The sequence below is a fragment of the Olea europaea genome, chromosome 5, assembly GCF_002742605.1.
Source record: "Olea europaea var. sylvestris chromosome 5, O_europaea_v1, whole genome shotgun sequence".
In the NCBI taxonomy this organism is placed as follows: domain Eukaryota; kingdom Viridiplantae; phylum Streptophyta; class Magnoliopsida; order Lamiales; family Oleaceae; genus Olea; species Olea europaea.
Genome location: NC_036241.1, coordinates 14,083,384 through 14,101,732, shown reverse-complemented (window position 1 = coordinate 14,101,732; position 18,349 = coordinate 14,083,384). Strand labels below are relative to the sequence as shown.

General features: G+C 36.8%; 1 pseudogene; it reads left to right on the top strand.

Annotated features, from left to right (window-relative positions):
• Positions 1–13,047: 13,047 nt before the first annotated feature.
• Positions 13,048–17,518, top strand: LOC111394273 (annotated as a pseudogene).
• Positions 17,519–18,349: the final 831 nt, after the last annotated feature.

Below are 18,349 nucleotides of genomic sequence, written 5' to 3'. Positions count from 1 at the left end.
AAGCTTTGATTGCATAAGTTCTTGGCAACTTTTGTTCTTCAAAAGTTAGAAGACATTTTTTGTGCTTGATGGAGTGGAGTGATCTTATAGAAGTTGCATCTCAGTTAAAAAATTGAACTAGGTTCTTAATTATTTCGAGTTATGACGCAATCGGGGTCTAAGATTAAGGAGTGATGGACTCAGGATTATGATTCGTTGGGGGCAAAACAGAAAATGAGCTAAAATAAATTATGAAAGAAACAAAAAAAATCTGAAAATTTAAATTTAAATTTAAAAAAATTCAGTCGAAGGTATTTGAAAATTCAGTGGGGGTAACTGCACCCACTAAACTCTTAATGGGTCTGCCCCTGATTACCAAATACCATCACGAAGATGAGATGCTAACAAATATTGAGGATACTACTAAGAGCGAGATTGAGCGCTATGACTAAAAAAATAAATTTATTAAATACTTTATTAATGAACGATAAGGAATTACACTGAATGGAAGAATTCATAGTCACAGTTTTCATTTGCATTCATGAAATATTTAAGTATTTCAAATATAATACTGTAAAGGTCATTTTGGCATGGTGGTATGACCTTCACTTATGTGCAAGAAGTCCCGAGTTCAGTTCTTGGAATGCCCATAAATTTTCACTTTTGCATTCTCCAAAGACATCATTTTTTCTATGTTCTTTTTGTTTTATTTTTTGCTGACCTTTTGTAATTTTACAAGAACAGAAAAATAAATTGGAATACAACTATATTAATTTTATTCAATCATTTTTGAGGTCCAATGGATTTGACACAAAAAATTAAAAAAGAGAAAGAGCCAAAAACGAAACACAAGAAGAATAACAAAAAAAAAAAAAAAAGGCATTCTAAGAATTGAACACTGGTCCTTTAGCACCCAAAGATAGCACCCAAAGCAACAATAATACCACTTGTTGACAACCGAACTCCGATCTAAAAAAAAAAAAAAAAAAAAAAAAAAAAAAAAAAAAAAAGGCATTCTAAGAATTGAACACTGGTCCTTTAGCACCCAAAGATAGCACCCAAAGCAACAATAATACCACTTGTTGACAACCGAACTCCGATCTAACAAAAACAATTCGCTAACTCCACCTCAAGTAGGTGTGAGTTCGGTCACTGCTCCCAACTTGGAATCGCCCGCCGTTATCTCAGAAAAATATTATGATTACTTCCTATCACATCACCCTATCAATCATATACACTTGCCACAAGTGACTTCAACACTGCCCACAACCGCCAATCCGAAGATCTGATCCTCAAGTCTCTTGCAGGTCATCATTACCTGAGAAAAACATTGACACATGGCCACCGATTTTGTCGACCAATCAAAGGAGAATTCGACGACCCGAGTTCCGAGCTCGGAACTGTAGCTGGTTTGACTGATTTGATATAATTTCGGCTAAAACTATGTATAAATAGTTGAGTAGAACTCTTGTAAAAAAAGAGCGAATTCATGTAAAAGCTTATGGTACCATTACACTTTCTCAACGTATTTTTTGGTCTTTTTCAACAATAAAGTCCCATTTTTCTTAAAGTTCACTTAGGATTAGCCTTGCTAATTTTGACGTCAATAGTTTGGCGCTAGAAGGAGGGCCCCAATTGTGAAAATAGCCTTATTCTCCCCACAAAATCAGAGAGCCATAAGTCATAGCTCAAGTTCTAGAAACCTATCTCACACCCACCCTCATGAAATGAATACTCCACCAAGTCCTCCACGACAAGACCCTCAGATGACCGTCATGAGAGAAGCCCTAGAAAAACTGACAAATGCAGTGGGACGATTGGAACGGAGTCAAGCCCACTTGTCCCCACCAGATATCGAGGTAGAATCTCCTGTGAGGACACGAGCAAGACATCCCCCTACCAGGAGGACTCTTCACTTTTCAAGAGGAGAGTCCTCAAAAAGTCGAACTGATGAAGTCAAAAGTAAGGATCCCGGGGCAAAAAGGACTTGCAGCGTGTTCGACAGACTGGGACCCAGCACTCGCTAACCCCTACGCGAGGACAAACCAACCTCGACCTTAAATGTCCTTTGGAGCAGACAAAGCCCGAGTTGAGTGCGCTGAAAAGACGCATAGCTGACTTGGAGGCTAAAAACAAAGGTGACACTAAAGACTATCTCACTAAGCGACACTCCCCCTTTACTGAGGACGTCCTTATGGATCCATTACCTGAAAAATTGAAGATCCCCCAGATAGCCACGTACGAAGGAGATGGTGATCCCCTCAGCCACCTTGACAAATACACCTTGTGGATAGAACTGCAGGGAGCAAGCAGCACCATCATGTGCTTGGCATTCCCCTTGACCCTAGGAGACAAAGCTTAGAGGTGGTTTAGGAGATTGCACTAGAGGTCGGTAAAAAATTGGAATGATCTGGCCACGACATTCTTGGCCCAATTCATGGGCTCCAAGGCCAGAACCACGCCCAAAGAATGGCTAGCAAGCATCAAACAAGGAAGAAGCGAATCCCTCAAAAGCTATTTGAGCATATTCAACAAGCAATCCGTGAAAGTGGAAAAAATATCTGATGACGTAGCACTCATGGCCGTATTAGCAGGACCTAGGCCCAGAACGAGATTCTGGTGGTCAATATACGAGGACGGCTCAAGAACTTATCACGAGTTCTTGAACCAAGCTGAGACATACATAAGTGCTGAAGAAGCAACCTCTGACCAAGAAGAAGCCAGATGCGAACCTAACCTCAACAATACGGTGAAAGAGAAAAAAATAAGTTGTAGTCCTTAGCCCAAAAGAAAGAAGTATAGGACAGAAAGAGAACATCCTAAGGCTCAGCCATACATATTTTGGGAATACCACTCACTCAAAGCCTCCTTGGAAGAAGTATTCACACAAACTAATGAAAAAGAGGCATTTCGTAGGCCTATGATCCAGAAGAACGGGCAGGAAGAACACCAACAGGGACGATACTGTCGATACACAGGATGGTGGGTCATGACATTGATAACTATCGGGAATTAAAGAAGGAAGTTGAGTCCTTGATTCGCAGAGGTCGGTTACAGGAGTTTGTTGCCAAACCGAAAGAGGGAGATCGACCTACGACGCAGCAATCGCTGCTACATGGGCCTTCCGAACGAGCTCAGCAGACAGTCCCTAATCGTAATTTACCCCCCATGCGTCGAAATCAAAATGATGATTGGAGAAAATCAGTATATTGAGGGATCTAGGAGGGTGAGACGAAGATAAGCCCGAAGTGCAAGGATCATGCCGAACTACTGGGATCAAACCCCATGGATCGGGATAGACTCGGAATGGTTCTGGTTCACGGAGCAAGATTCTCACGGAATCCTCCAAGACCAAAGAGACGCCCTAATGGTCACAATGCCAGTTGCCGGAGTAAAAGTTCACTGGACATTGGTAGACAACAAAAGTTCGATCAACATACTGTACTCACGAACTTTGAGGCAGTTGGAAATATCGGAGCGCTATCTTCAACGTACTCAAGTAAACTACAGGGATTCTCCGGAGATCCTATTGAAGCCCGAGGTAAGATCATCCTTGTTGTAGAGCTAGGCGAAGCTCCTCACCAAAGAAGGATCTTAGCAGATTTCGTGGTAGTCGATCTGCCATTCAACTATAACGCAATATTAGCGCGACCCATTTTGCACGAGCTAAAAGCTGCTACATCAATTTATCATTATTGTATGAAATTCCGCACTCCTTACGGGACTGCAATAATTCGAGGGGATTAAGCTGGAGCAAGGGTATCCAATATCGACCTGCCAAAGCCACAAGTCAACATACTAAGGGATAGGGTGAACAAGCAAGCCGGGGAAGCCAGACTGAAGGGTCCAATTGTTGTGGATCTCTCTAAGATCGGCATAACAGAGAAGCACCTCAAGAAAGCCACATATGAGCAATTATCCTTTGACGAAAAAGAGGCGGATCCACATCTTTATCCCGAAGTTCTAGTAATCTCGTTGCATATAGCTGGGGTAATCATCTCCAAAGTCTTAGTGGATACGGTGAGTGCTCTAAACATCCTCTTCAGAAACACTCTCAAATGGATGGGTATCTCTACTAACTTCCTGTGATCGTACTCAAATATGGTCCTTGGACTAAGTGGAGTCCTGACTTCTGCCAAAGGATTGATCAAACTCAAAGTCGAGTCAGGATTAGCACCTCGGCAAGTGAAGACGAACTCCGAGTTCGTAGTATTCGACACTCCATCGTCTTATGATGCTGTAATGGGACAGCCCCTACTATTTACCCTGAGAGCAGCAATGTCTCTGTACCACTATTCAATCAAATTCTCTACATCCCATGGTGTGGGTGAAATCAAAGGAAACAGGAATCTCTTCGAAAGATGTTAATTGAAACCCTACACTGCCATCAACATACCCCCTCGGGAGTACATATGGCTAATAAATGGGAATTCAAGCTCATTCCATTAGATCTGCGGACCAAGGTCGAAGGTGGAGAACCCGTCGAAGAGCTAGAGGGAGTTCAAATTTGTGTCGATGACCCATCAAAAGAACTCAAAGTCGGGGGCGAGCTGCAGCCCTTCACCCGAAGCGAAATTGTGGCCTTTCTTAGACAAAACCTTGATGTCTTTGCCTAGAATCAGGGGGACATGAGAGGGATAGATTCCAAAATCGCCTGCCACAAATTACAGAGGGATCCTTCAATTCGGCCGTAGCAGTAAAAATGACGACCTCTGAACCCTGAAAGATATAAAACACTCAACAAGGAGGTGCAAAAACTATTGCACAACAGTTTCCTTCGTGAGGAAAAATACCCAAAGTGGGTTGCAAATCTTGCCCTTATGAAAAAATACAATGGAGATTGGAGGGTATGCATAGATTTCACCGATCTCAACAAAACATGTCCTAAAGATAGTTTTTCTTTACCAAAAATATATCAAAAGGTGGACGCCACTGTGGAACACTAACTACTCAGCTTCATGTTTGCGTACTTCGAATATAACCAGATACCAATGTACGGCCCAGATCAAGAACATACCTCGTTTATAACTAACCGAGATCTTTACTGCTATAGAGTAATGCCATTTGGTTTTAAAAACGCTGGTGCCACCTATCAACGACTTGTGAATTCCATGTTTTCCTAGTAGATCGAAAAAATAATGAAAGTGTATGTTGATGACATGTTGGTAAAAAGCACCAAGGCCAAAGACCACTGTCGGCACTTGGCTGAGATGTTCGATATCTTAAGAAAGTATGGAATGAAGTTAAACCCGAGGAAATGTGCCTTCGGTCCATAGCCTCCAACAACTTATCAAGATCGGCTTTTATCTAAATAATAAAATATAAGTTAACAAATGAAGTTAAATACGAGAAGTTACGAGCCTACAAAGCACAAATTTCAGAAGAAGTACCTTATCAGCCACCAACGTCATGTATAATATGGAACGGTGGCTATGGAGCTGGGCGATGGCCACGGCCTTCCCAATAGGCATTTCTGCCAGAAAGTGCTGCGTTTTATCCCCCAGCTCCTCATAAGAAGATTTTCAGATTTACGGAGGGCGGAGGAAAGGCCGCCACAGTCTCCCTCGAAGGAGAAGGGTCTCGTAGAAAATCCAGGAAGATTTCTGGCTGATGGCCCATTAAACTTTCCAAGCTCGACTGCTACAGGTCTGGAAATTGATCTTGTGACCTCATTGAGCTGGTTGATACGGCCACTGGTACACTCGGGGTGGGGAGGATGACATTGTTATCGTCGGTAGCTTCGACATCGGAATGGCAACCGGTATTGAGCTGGAAGGGAAAACTACTGGGGAAGATCTCGAGGAAGAAGCAGTCAGAGTCGTAGTCATTGGCGGCAGAGGTGCGCCTGGCGTCAGTGACAGGTTCCTCTTAAGAGGTTGAGTTTCCTTCTCAGTCCCCTCTGAATGACTTTCCACCACTACAAGGGCCTCCCTCTTTTTCCCTTTAGCAGCAGCTGCTGCCTTGGCTGCTTTATAACCCAACATCTCGGCACGACGACCTAAAAAAAAAGTGCTTAGTGTGTTATAATAATAATAATATCGTTAATAACAAACAGTAAGTTCAGCTATTACTTGGGTCAGACGGGTTTGAAGTAGACACCCTAGGAATGGATGGATTGGATGTTCGAACTTGTACCAAGCTTGCTTGGAACAAATTCGAATCCAAAATCACAAACTTACAAGACCTCTGCCTTTTTGGCAATGCCCTTATCACCTCAGCTCGTCGCTGCATGTCCTTGGTTAGGGTCTCTTTCTTGTAATCTGCAAATAGGGCAAAGGTCAGTACTACATTAATGCTCATCTCGTCAAAAGATCAGATCATAAATAACTTACACAAAGAGTGGTACAGCTGGGAAACCACATCCTCTCTATTCACCTCGGAAGGATAGAATTGCCACTCCCCAAACACGTAAAAGAACTCTTCTTTCCATTTTTTGATTGAGGAAGGAGTATCTAACACTAGTGAACCCCCCGTCCTTCGCCTAACGTTGGTATACCACCAGCTAGAGTTCTTCCCATCATCTTTAAAGGTAAAAAGGGAATCAAATTGCTTAACGCTCAGTTCGGAGTTCCCCATCTTGTCCCAAAGGATAAGGGTGGCAATTAGGGTTCGCCACCCATTAGGGCACAACTGTGTGGAAGCTACGCCCCAGATAGATAGAAATTTACAGATCACTCTAGGGAATGGAAGCCTAAGTCCGGCCTAAAGAATAGTCGAGTTTAGAGCAACACATCCCTCTGGGGGAATATCAGCTCAGTCAGATGGCTCTAGTATTATCACAACTACTAAGCTCGGAATGGCATACATAGCCCTTTAGCAAGCCAACATGTCACCTGTAACAATTGAATTATATGAGCTAGCCCCCCACTCATTTGGACTATTATCCTCATTCCCCCCATGAGAACCAACCTCCTCTCCTCCTGACTCATAGGACGCTCCAAGTCCATCGAGTTAACTACAGAAATCGGGACGGGAGTTAAAATTTCTCGACAGCTGGATGAAGAACTAGGACTGGAAGGGATGGACTCTTCTTGCTGGTTTCCCCACGAATGTACCCAAGATTCGTCTGAGCTCATGTATGGGCTGAATGAAGAGCACTAACAGAAAGTAAGAGGAAGCAAAGGAATACCTGAGAACTGAAGAACGTTGACCTCAATCGGGATATGAAAATAAAAAAAACTCGAAAAATCACCTATTGTTTTTGAGAGAATAATCGTGCAAAGCAAAAGAATAAAATGAAAAGCCAAAAGGAATTTAAGAGATGGGAAGTTAGAGGGTTTCAGTCTGGGCCGCCCATTCAAAAACTGGAGGGAAATATCAAACGGCCCAGAAACCTGCAAGTTAAAATGACGTAGTTTTATGGCAAAACTTCCTAGAGAAGCAACCTAAAAGTGCTTAACAGCTCATCCCTGTCCAAACGGGACACTTGGCACCGTGATAATTATATTTCTTGAAAAGAGAACCAATTGGGTAAAAAGGTCTGCTTCCTCCTACGACAAAACAGACCTAGGGGTGACTGTTGACAACCGAACTCCAATCTAACAAAAACAATTAGCTAAATCCACTTCAGGCAAGTGTGATTTTGGTCACTGCTCCCAGCTCGGACTCGCCCGTCGTTATCTCAGAAAAATATCATGATTACTTCCTATCAAATCACCCTATCAATCATATACACTTGCCACAAGTGACGTCATCACCGTCCACAACCGCCAATCCGAAGACCTGATCCTCAAGCCTCTTGCAGGTCATCATTACCTGAGAAAAACATTGACGTATGGCCACCGATCTCGTCAACCAATCACAGGAGAATTCGGCGACCCGAGTTTCGAGCTCGGTACTGTAGTTGATTTGACTGATTTGATGTGATTTCGGCTGAAACTATGTATAAATAGTTGAGTAGAACTCTTGTAAAAAAAGAGCGAATTCATGTAAAAGCTTATGATACCATTACACTTTCTCAACGTATTTTGTAGTCTTTTTCAACAATAAATTCCCATTTTTCTTAAAGTTGGCTTAAGATTAGCCTTGCTAATTTTGACGTCAACACCACTAAATCAAATGGCCAATATTTGTGTTGGCTCTTTTGCGAAGGTACCCTGAGATGAAGATTGCATCTCACAAACTATGAATGTTGGAAAACCTTTAATGATGATTTTTCTCAAATCAATCGATAAACATTTATGGTTAGCTCTTGAATTTGGTTGGAACCACGTAGTCATAATTAAACTAGGGAAAATTAAAGTCATAAAAAAATAGAGCCTCACAGTGCTCATTTCTTGATTATTTGTAAACAAACAAGGCATTCACAATCATATTCCAATAAACGCAATTTTTTAAAGAAATAAGTTACGTTTCATAATTTTATGTACAACTTAACAAATTTATCACTGATATTTTTTTTTTTCAATCTAAATGGAATGCTCTCATTTAAAAAGTATATAAAAAGTCTTAAAAGGTTAATAGAAAGAGAGAGAAAAAATTAAATATCATTGATAACAATTTGAAATAAACTATAAAATGAAAGATATAATTTTGATTTTCATTGAAATTGTTTAAAAAACTAACCTCAAAAAAATATTTAGGTAGAATTGAAGATATCACTTAGTTCTCAAGAAATCATTTATTCCAATAATTTAGTTAGTTTCCAAACAAAAACTATAAAGTTTTGATTTCTACATTGTCACAAAAGTCAAGGAAAAACCTAGACTGCATGTTTGATGTTTTTTTTATCACAAAATCCATACACGTTGCTCATATGCTCTTAGTCTCCTCTTCCCATGAGCTTTGCCTCCACAAACAAAGTCCCCTATATATAGGGGACTCTCACAACTTCATCTCCTCATCAAAGTTCCTTCCTTTTTATCTTTGTTGTGTGTGTCACTATTGACTCTCACAATATGATTTCACGTCTGGTGTTACTTTTTCTTTTTCTCCTATGCTTGGTTATGTTGATTCAACCATCATTAGGACATGACAATACAAATTCTGTTGATCTCGAGTCTAAAAATAGTGGACATTTCATTGACGTTAATGAGGAGATGAAGTTGGGGTCTGAATCCACCCGCAAGAAACCACATATCTTGCATTACAGTAATCTCATTCCATGCAACAAATGTTGAAATTACAACAATTGTCATCATCGCCAGATCGCTTGTCTTCACCGATATGGCTGCACCTATGCCCCGAAGTGTGCGAGAGCTTATTGATAATTAGTAATGCCAAAGGAGTTCATATATATAATTATAATGAAATCTTTTAGCTTTGCTCCGTTGTAATGGTAAGTTATATATGAGTTATTGGAATAACGCATAAATCTTAATAATAATGTTTGTTAAGTAAGTGGATTGTACAACATAGATTTGGCAGTACTGTTAGAAAACTAAAATCATAGAGCATTGTATTCTATTTTCACATCATGTCTATTATTGCATTTTGTTTCATTAAGAAACTGAATTGGGTTTTGCTACTTGACACCCTGGTGTATAGCTCCCCTCCAATTTGGGGGTGATTTTTTATTAAGTATGGGCTCCTCCATTGTGAGGGGCTGTATACTGGGGCACCCCGATGTACACAATAGCAAAACCTAACTGAAATCATATACTCTTTAGTTTCTTGGTGGTTGATGCGATAATACAATAATTAATTGTTTTTACTATATACTGATGCAATGAAAAAGACATTTGAAAAAAAATATTGTGAAAAAAAAAAAATTTAAAAAAAAAAAAAAAAAAAAAAAAAAAAAAAAAAAAATATATATATATATATATATATATATATTAATATTATTGTTACAAAAAGGGGAGAATAGACAATAGAAAGTAATAACAAGAACACACATATATAAATGAAATTCTTAGATGGAAAAAATCACAATCAGAGATTAGGTGAAATCAGTTCCATGAAAAATGAGTACAATGAATGACTGGTAAAGTAGGATTCGAGTAACCATACTCTAACAATAATATTTATTTATAGTTGGTAAAATAAGTTGAAAACATATTTTTTATCAATTAAACAAATTTGAACCTTTGTTAGTGAGTAATTTGGATAAGTTTAAGGAAATTTAGTGTAATTCATTAGTGGATTCAGTTAGTTCGTGTCAAGTCAAATAGTTTGTGCATTGATTGTTGATGATTGAAATCGGATCAACAACTCCTCTTACCTAATGGTCTTTTCTCCTCCTAAACTCACTGATCATGATACTCAAATCGAAGCAAGAAAAGAAATGACCATTTGAGATTGAGATATTTGGATACATACATCTTTTGTCTTAGGTGGGAATATTTATAGATTTTTCTTGAGGTTTTGTGGTAGTTTGCTCATTTAAAGAGAAATGACAGATGACCGTCTTTTATTGGTTAACTTATAATTAATTCCGTTATGGTATCACCTTTTATTCATCTAGCAAACATGTCTAACAATTTCTTATTGAAAGGGAAATGGCTCGTAAATGCCATTTAAAGAGAAATGACAGGTGACTGTCTTTTATGGTTAACTTATAATTAATTCTGTTATGTATCACCTTTTATTCATCTAGCAAACATGTCTAATAGTTTCTTATTGAAAGGGAAATGGCTAACTTATAATTAATTCTGTTATGGTATCACCTTTTATTCATCTAGCAAACATGTCTAACAGTTTCTTATTGAAAGGGAAATGGCTTGTAAATGCCATGCACGAGCCCTTTAAATATTTTCTCTCCTCGCCTACTTTATATTTGGTTTGACGGGAAAAAGCGATCTCGTGGGAAATTTATTCCAACATTGATTATGATTCATGTGACTTTGGAACTAATCATATATTATATATGTTGACTATATATCTTGCCTTCATACCTTTCAATATTAGGTCATATGCTTTATAATTGACTCCTGGAATAAAGAATACTATTTTAATTGCATTATAACCAAATTTCTTGTAATAGGGGAGAAACTTTCCTTATTTCTTTATAGACGCTATAAAGAAACAAAATCGAATATATATATCGTATAGGGCGATGGAAGTTTATGCTGGACTGCACAAAAGTTTCCTCACGTTATTCATAGCGAATGTTACCAGTAGTCGCTATACGTAGTATACATATGACTATTTTTATATGATGAATAAGACAATAAAAAATTATCATATTAATACATTAAATAACAAACTATCACGTGTATACTACGTAAAGCGACTATCAACAGTTTCTAAAAATAGCATTGTGCATTTTAATGAAGTAACAAGCCAAATAAATTATAGGTTAAGATTGTATCTTTGAAAAGGTAATATTATAATATTGAACATTATCTAAGAGATAATTAATTTAATAATAAGACTTTAAAAAAATTCAAATTATAAGTCTTCAAAAGATTAAGAATGAAAAAAGAATAGGACGCATATTCCATACAACAATATGAAGCCCATGTTTGGTACCAATTAAAAATCAGATTTTAATACAATAAAATCAATAATTAATTTTAATTACATATTTTATGAACCCTATAACTTTTCATATTTTATCAATTTTTATCAAAATCTATTAAAAATCTAATTTTAGTTACTACCAAACAAGGGCTAAGTGAGACTAGACAATACAACCAGGTTAGTCTAATTTGTGATTGTGCATCACCAAGTCACGTACAGTCATAATTAACATAGATCTGATCATAGATAGTCACAATGAAAATAAACTTGATCAAGCCTAGTTGTCGCCACCACTACGACTCCGACACTACCACCACTCCTAACAATATCAAGAACTAAACGTGTCCCACCTCACCATGACCACATGAGCCACTAATAATAGAAGCTTCGTTGCTATAGAACCATCAACAATAATAGAATCATTCCATAGATCAGAAAATCACCGAAACCATTTGGAAAACACCAACAACCATCCCAAAACTCTGGTTAAATAATAGATCTAATTAAAAAACTACCCACCACTAAAAATTGATGAACGTTAAATAATACAAAAATCTAGATCTGCTACAAGCACCATTGCCTGGTTCGCCCCAAAACTTTCACTTCACCACCAAAAATCAAAAATTTCAACCCAATACTAGCCCACCACCTCTTGCGGCGCCATTGATGGAAGTTACATAGGGGTTCATTGATAATAGGCCCCATTCACGGCGTCGCTTAGAAATATGCTTGGTTCGCCACTGTAATGATGAGCGCTGTGTACTTCCAGCAGTAGCGGTACCGAAGAGATATTACAGAGTGAGTGGTAAAGAGATAAGATATAGATAACGAAGAAGGTGAGAAATATTAGGGTTTGAAAATGAATAGAGCTTGGAATAAATCGGGGTACGTGGGGTTGGCCAATGAATATGTAGTTTAAGTTTAATTAAATTTTTATTAATTACAATTAATAATACCTAATTATCACCTGATATATGAATTTTAAACTGAACCCTTTTATTTACGAAAATTATTATTTAATTGTAGGTTTTGGAGTAATTTATTCCCTACTTTCATACAATTTTTAACACAAAAGCATGTGCATTTTTGCTTTTAAGCATGCATATGCGGCAATGAAGTATGTTGACCGCATTATCAAATGCATATCCTATATGTGAGTCATTTCTAAAATGAATTGAGCACATAAAGGCATATACGAAGTACAAGCGGGCATTTTAGAACACTGATACGTAGAAATACATGCCATAAGCATACAACTGTGAAGAATTGTCCTATACAAGATTATTAAGCCCATCGATCCGTTTACCTAAACCAGTAGATTCCAATTTCAATTTGTATTTATAAGTATTGGTAGTAGAATCATACAGGAAATCCATTGTTATTGTAAAAGGCGGCGTCAAGTTTAGCCTTTTACGATTTTACCTTTTGATCCCCAATTTTACTAGACAAATAGATAGGAAACCTATGTATATATGTTTGGGTTTTGCTACAAGTAAACAAGGGTTCACAACCTATAGGGGGCCCTATATTGTGAGTGGACTATACACTGGGCTGTCAAAGCACGGTGTGTAAATAGCAAAATCCTATATGTTTAGATAAAGGAGAGTTTGCTATAATTGGAAATCAAAGGATTTAAACTTATTGAAATTGTTGGAAGTGGCGAAGATGAATTTTGGTACATCAGAGGAAAAATCAATGATTGAAGAAATTGACATTCCGACGAATATAGACTGGCAAATGCTTGGCAAATCCAAGTTTTTCATCCTCAATGCTGCCTTATTTTTCCGTGTCTCCACCACTTTATACTCGACGGTGCTGGTAAAAAATCGGAAACAAGTGTTATAATCCCAAGTTTCTTGCATTAAAACAACAATTTGGACCTTTAAACGTGCAGGCTTAAACAGATTGTACAGAGGATTTGGGACTTCACTGACCGACATGATCCTGGCCAAAGCATTATATATGGTTACATTCAAGGCTAGGGATCGAATGCAAACATTTTGAGTTTAGGGGCACAAACAAACCCTGTACAAATCGAATACTTTGTTGTTGGTCTTTGAATGATTCATATTTGATCCGAGAAAACATATATTTACATTTAAAAAATGTTCTTTCATTAATATTTTGTTTATCATTTTTATCCATTTGATTTCAAACAATATTTTGCTCGTCACAAAAAATGCATATTTATGTTTAAAGAATTTATAGTGTATTTGATATAAAAAAATATATTCAAGTAATCGAAAGGAAAAATATATATGGGGGTGTTTGAGTCATATTATTTTGGTAATAATGCATTCTTGAATAGTGTATTGATGAAAAATGTGTGATTATAAAATAAGGAAAAAATTTTGATCTACGTGTAATATTATTTTATTGAAGAATGTGTAATTGAAATGATGTCAAATCACTGTTTAAGAATGTATTTTTTTGGAATAATGTGGTTCAAACAGACCCATAATCAATAGTCGATACTAATAATCAATCAAATAAACACAATCCATTAAATATAAGTCAAATTGAACATAATCATTTCGGACACATTCTATATACATAATTTGATAGAAGAAAATGAAAATTTAGGTTCTAATTAGTTGAAATGTTGATTGGAAAGTGAAATTTTGCAATAAATGTGATAATTTATTGAGAAATCATGGACAAATTTTAAAAAATTAGAAGAGTTAATAATTTGGTAAAAAGGTGCGAGGGAGAGAGTCACTACAGAAAATAGAGAAAATGCAAAATTATTGTGATTTAAAATAAGATTTTTAGTAAATTTGGATAAAAGTTAAAAAATTGTGAATCTCTTGAAATATGTTATAAAAATTAATAGTTAACTTTAATTTATATTAAAACTTAGATTTCAATTGATACCAAACAGAATTTAAAAAACCACAAAAGTTGGGAGTTAATGTGACCCCAAAACCCCATGTGTCCGCCAATGCAAGTTACCAAGAGTAATGTCATGACGGCAGCCATTAGAAGCAAAATTCCCTAGCCATCTATAGCAGGATTAGCAAATGCAGCCACCGACTTGAGCGATACAATGACTATGCAAATGTGGAGAAAAATGCATCGAGACCTAATGCAAAAAAGTAATGTTACTACTGATAATCCTCAATATGAATAGCATAATTCAATGCAACAATCGTGAAGGGCCCGTTTTCATTCAATTTTTTGTTTTTTTATTCTAATAAAATCCTCATCGACAATAAAAATTGAAATAGTACTTTTTGTACATCAGAGGGTTGACACTCCCACACGACTCCCTCCACATGGGTAGGGCATACAATTATTTTAAAGTAATGTTATTTGCAGTCGCTCACTGTCGTAGTCATCTTACGTTGTATACATGTTGTGGTTAGTGATTTGATACATTAATGTAATAATTTTTTATTACCTTATACAATAAATTACTAATCGCTACATGTATACCACGTAAAGCGACTATGATAGTGAACGATTACAAATAGTATTATTCGTTATTTTATTACTCGCATGCCCCACTTCCATGTGAAGGGATGTCAACTCGGATATACACATATCATTACCCTAAAAACTTTTCTTCTATACTAATGATTTACATTATAATTTACATACACATGATGTAGTAAGATTATAATTTGATCAAAAAAAAAAAAACCCCCCTTCTTGATCACTCTCCTTTTGACATCTCAACTGTGTGTAAGTCATTATGTAACTTCTTGATTACAAGTTGCATTATTCTATATATATACCCAGCCTAGCCAAATAAAAGAATAAAACTACTAGTGCAACACATAGACACGCCCCTGCTATTCATTTCTTCTTCAGTCTTAAACGTAATAAAGTTACAATTTTTTGGTTTGAATTTGCACGGCAGCTCATTTGTTCTTCAATCTCCCATTTCTGTTTTGCTGTCAAAAGTTAAGGGACTAATTAGGCACGTGGAACCCTCTTTTAGATATTGGATAACACACACACACACGCACTCTCTCTCTCTCTAGAAACCTTTTGGATTTTATGGGATAATTGTAGGAGAAGTCCCCATATCTTTAAAACATTAGCAGATATTCTCCAAATCTTTGATTTATTGCAGTCGTCACCTATAACCTTTTCAAACGTTGCAGTTGAAACCCTTTAGGATAATTTCCATCCTCAATTCCATAGTTGACCAAAAATTTAATTTTGATGACATTTTTAATATTTTAAAAATGAACAAAATAGTAACTTTCCATTTATCACATTAAATAATTAAATTAAAAATAAGAAATAAGAGACAAAAAAAACACACACCTTCGTTTTCTTCCACTCACCCCTCATCTACCCCAGTCCCAACTCAAACCTAAAATCCACACCAACCACCTCTACCTCAATCAAGAGTACTGCTCCTGAACTTTGTATTGATGTTTCCAATTTTGACATAAATTTTTGATTTGTACAAAGGCGTACACCTCAAACCGCAAAGGAAAAATGTCTCAGTACCCGTTTCCAGCCTTTTAAAACATATCTTTTAGCATTTGGATAATATTCATCATTTAGAAGCCAACAAGCTGTCAAGCTAAATTTCAAAATCGGGTGTATATGATGGAGTAAAAAGAAACTTTCATTTTGAGAAATTTTGCTATACATTAAGCAGGATTTTTTATTATAGGCACCCTCCGGTCCACCTGAATGTGCCTTGGCGACTGCGCATCAGATAAGAGGGAAGAAATAAACGAGGAAAACTAATGAAACCACAAAATATGATACCCTCTATCATTGTAACTAAGCCTACAAAGAGATTTCAGAGAATCGTGTTCACTATAACTATGCTTCTTACCTCGCTAGTGTTTTTTCCAGTATTTTTAGGTGGGTTCATTGCGAGCTCTATCATTCCCGGTGGTCAGTATGAAGGTTGTATCAATTTCGGTGGCGGTAGCAATAGCCGATGTAGATTTTGGGTTTGAGATAGGGTGGGTGAGGGGTAAGAGGAAGAAAAGGAGGGGTGTTATGTGTGTTTTTTATTTCTTATTTTTAATTTAATTATTTAATGTGATACATGAAAAGTTACTCTTTTGCCCCTTTAAAATATTAAAAATGTGGTCAAAGTTAGATTTTTGGTCAACTGACAAAATTGTGGATGGAAATCGTTCAAAAGGGATTTGCAACGTTTGAAAATGTTAGGAGTGACGGTTACAACAAATCAAAAGTTTAAAGAAAGTCTGCTAATTTTTCAAAGATTTGGGATTCTGTTGCAATTATCCCTGATTTTATTATTATTATTATTATATGAAAATATTGAATTTTTAAATATGGGTTTATTTTGCTTAATTCCATAAAATAAAATTTAAATATATATACTTAAGCTTTTAGATCTATGGTAATCGAGAAACTTGAATAGTCTGAACTGATTTCATTTTTTTGGTAGTTTACTTGAAGTGATTGATCAGATGCTCCAAGGTGCTCAAAATCTTGTTGTCCCTCCTAAGGAGCAACTTAAAATGAGCAAAAAAAAATACAAAAATTGTCATCAACAATTCACATCGACTGTGAATTTTGCTGGCTAACACAAGATGTGATCATATTTCTTCTTTATTCAATTGGGCCTTTATCCCCAATTTCGCCCTTTCGATCGACACTCTTGGCATAATCAACACTAAATTCCTAGCCATTGGTTATCGTTCCCCCGCGACTGAGGCCGTGGGGGCCATTTCTCTTTCTCGTGGATCAAACTTCAGTGGCATTGGTTTATGATGATTGAATTTTGATTGGAGAGATCTCTCCGTCCATAGTCGCCATTGCCACCCCCTTGATTGGAGACCTTATGGCCTACATTGACTCTGGAAGTCCCCCTGAATAAATCCCCAAGGACGTTAAGGCAGATTGAAGGAGAGAAATTTAGAAAAAATGTTGGACAAATTCATTACATGCCATCCTCAAGGACAACAATGATGTTGAAGTTAGGGCGATATATCAGATTGAGCAGCTACTCAGCACAAATGGTGAGGCAATATCGTGCCATCCGGGAAGTTCATTGGTGGCAGTGATTGTAAAGGCTATTGCACATCGAGTGAATTATGTTTGGGTTATTGAAGATGACCGTAGTGCAATGGGAATTGTCACATTTTTTAACAAGTTAGATATTTTTCGAGAAAAATCAGAATCTCTAATGTGAAAACTAAGCTCTTGTTTGATTCTCTTTGTTCTAAAAATTCATTTTTTCAAAACTTATTTTCAATCACATGTTCTTCCTCAATCTACTATTCAAAATGCATTATTTTCCCCAAAATGGGGATCAAACAAGGGTTAAGACTATTGTTCAATGATGAACATAGGAAGAGCAGAAAATTTTTCGTGAATAAATAATTTTTGTACTTCTTTATTTTATGTAACATGTGAGATTTAAGGATTTGCTAATCTTGGATCCGTCATGTATAATTTGCATTTTCAATTGCTTTTGAATTTTCGGTATTTTCAAAACAAAGGTCACTCAAATCATTTGAAAGATTTGTGCTTTTGCTTCTTTAAAACAAATACAATTAGAATAGAGAAGCTCCTCCTTGCTTTTTGAGTGATCGAATAACTTTTTGTATATTTGTCGCGGGTGGCCCAAAAGCCATGAAGTCTCAAAATGAGGGCGTCTAGATTCTTATGATTAGGAAGACAGACCTCAATGCACCTTTTCTTATCGCCATGATCTTTCTTTCTGAACTAATGAGTTTCTATATTTCGAATTCGTATCTTTAGCTAAGGAAGTTTCGTCACTAGCCTTCTGGCCAAGCGAATCAGGATAAGCTTGTGAAGAAGCAAGCTATCCCCATCCTGACAGGAAGCTGGTAGCTATGAAAGAAGATCTTTGAATAGGGTTCCGACTGAAATTCACCTTACCTAATTACTAATTTTATGGGTAGATGTGTGTGTGTGTTTTTTTTTTCTTTTTCCTCCTTTTAACGTTATAGGGAAATAGAGAGACTTAATATACTTAGTACTTGTTTGAGCCACATTC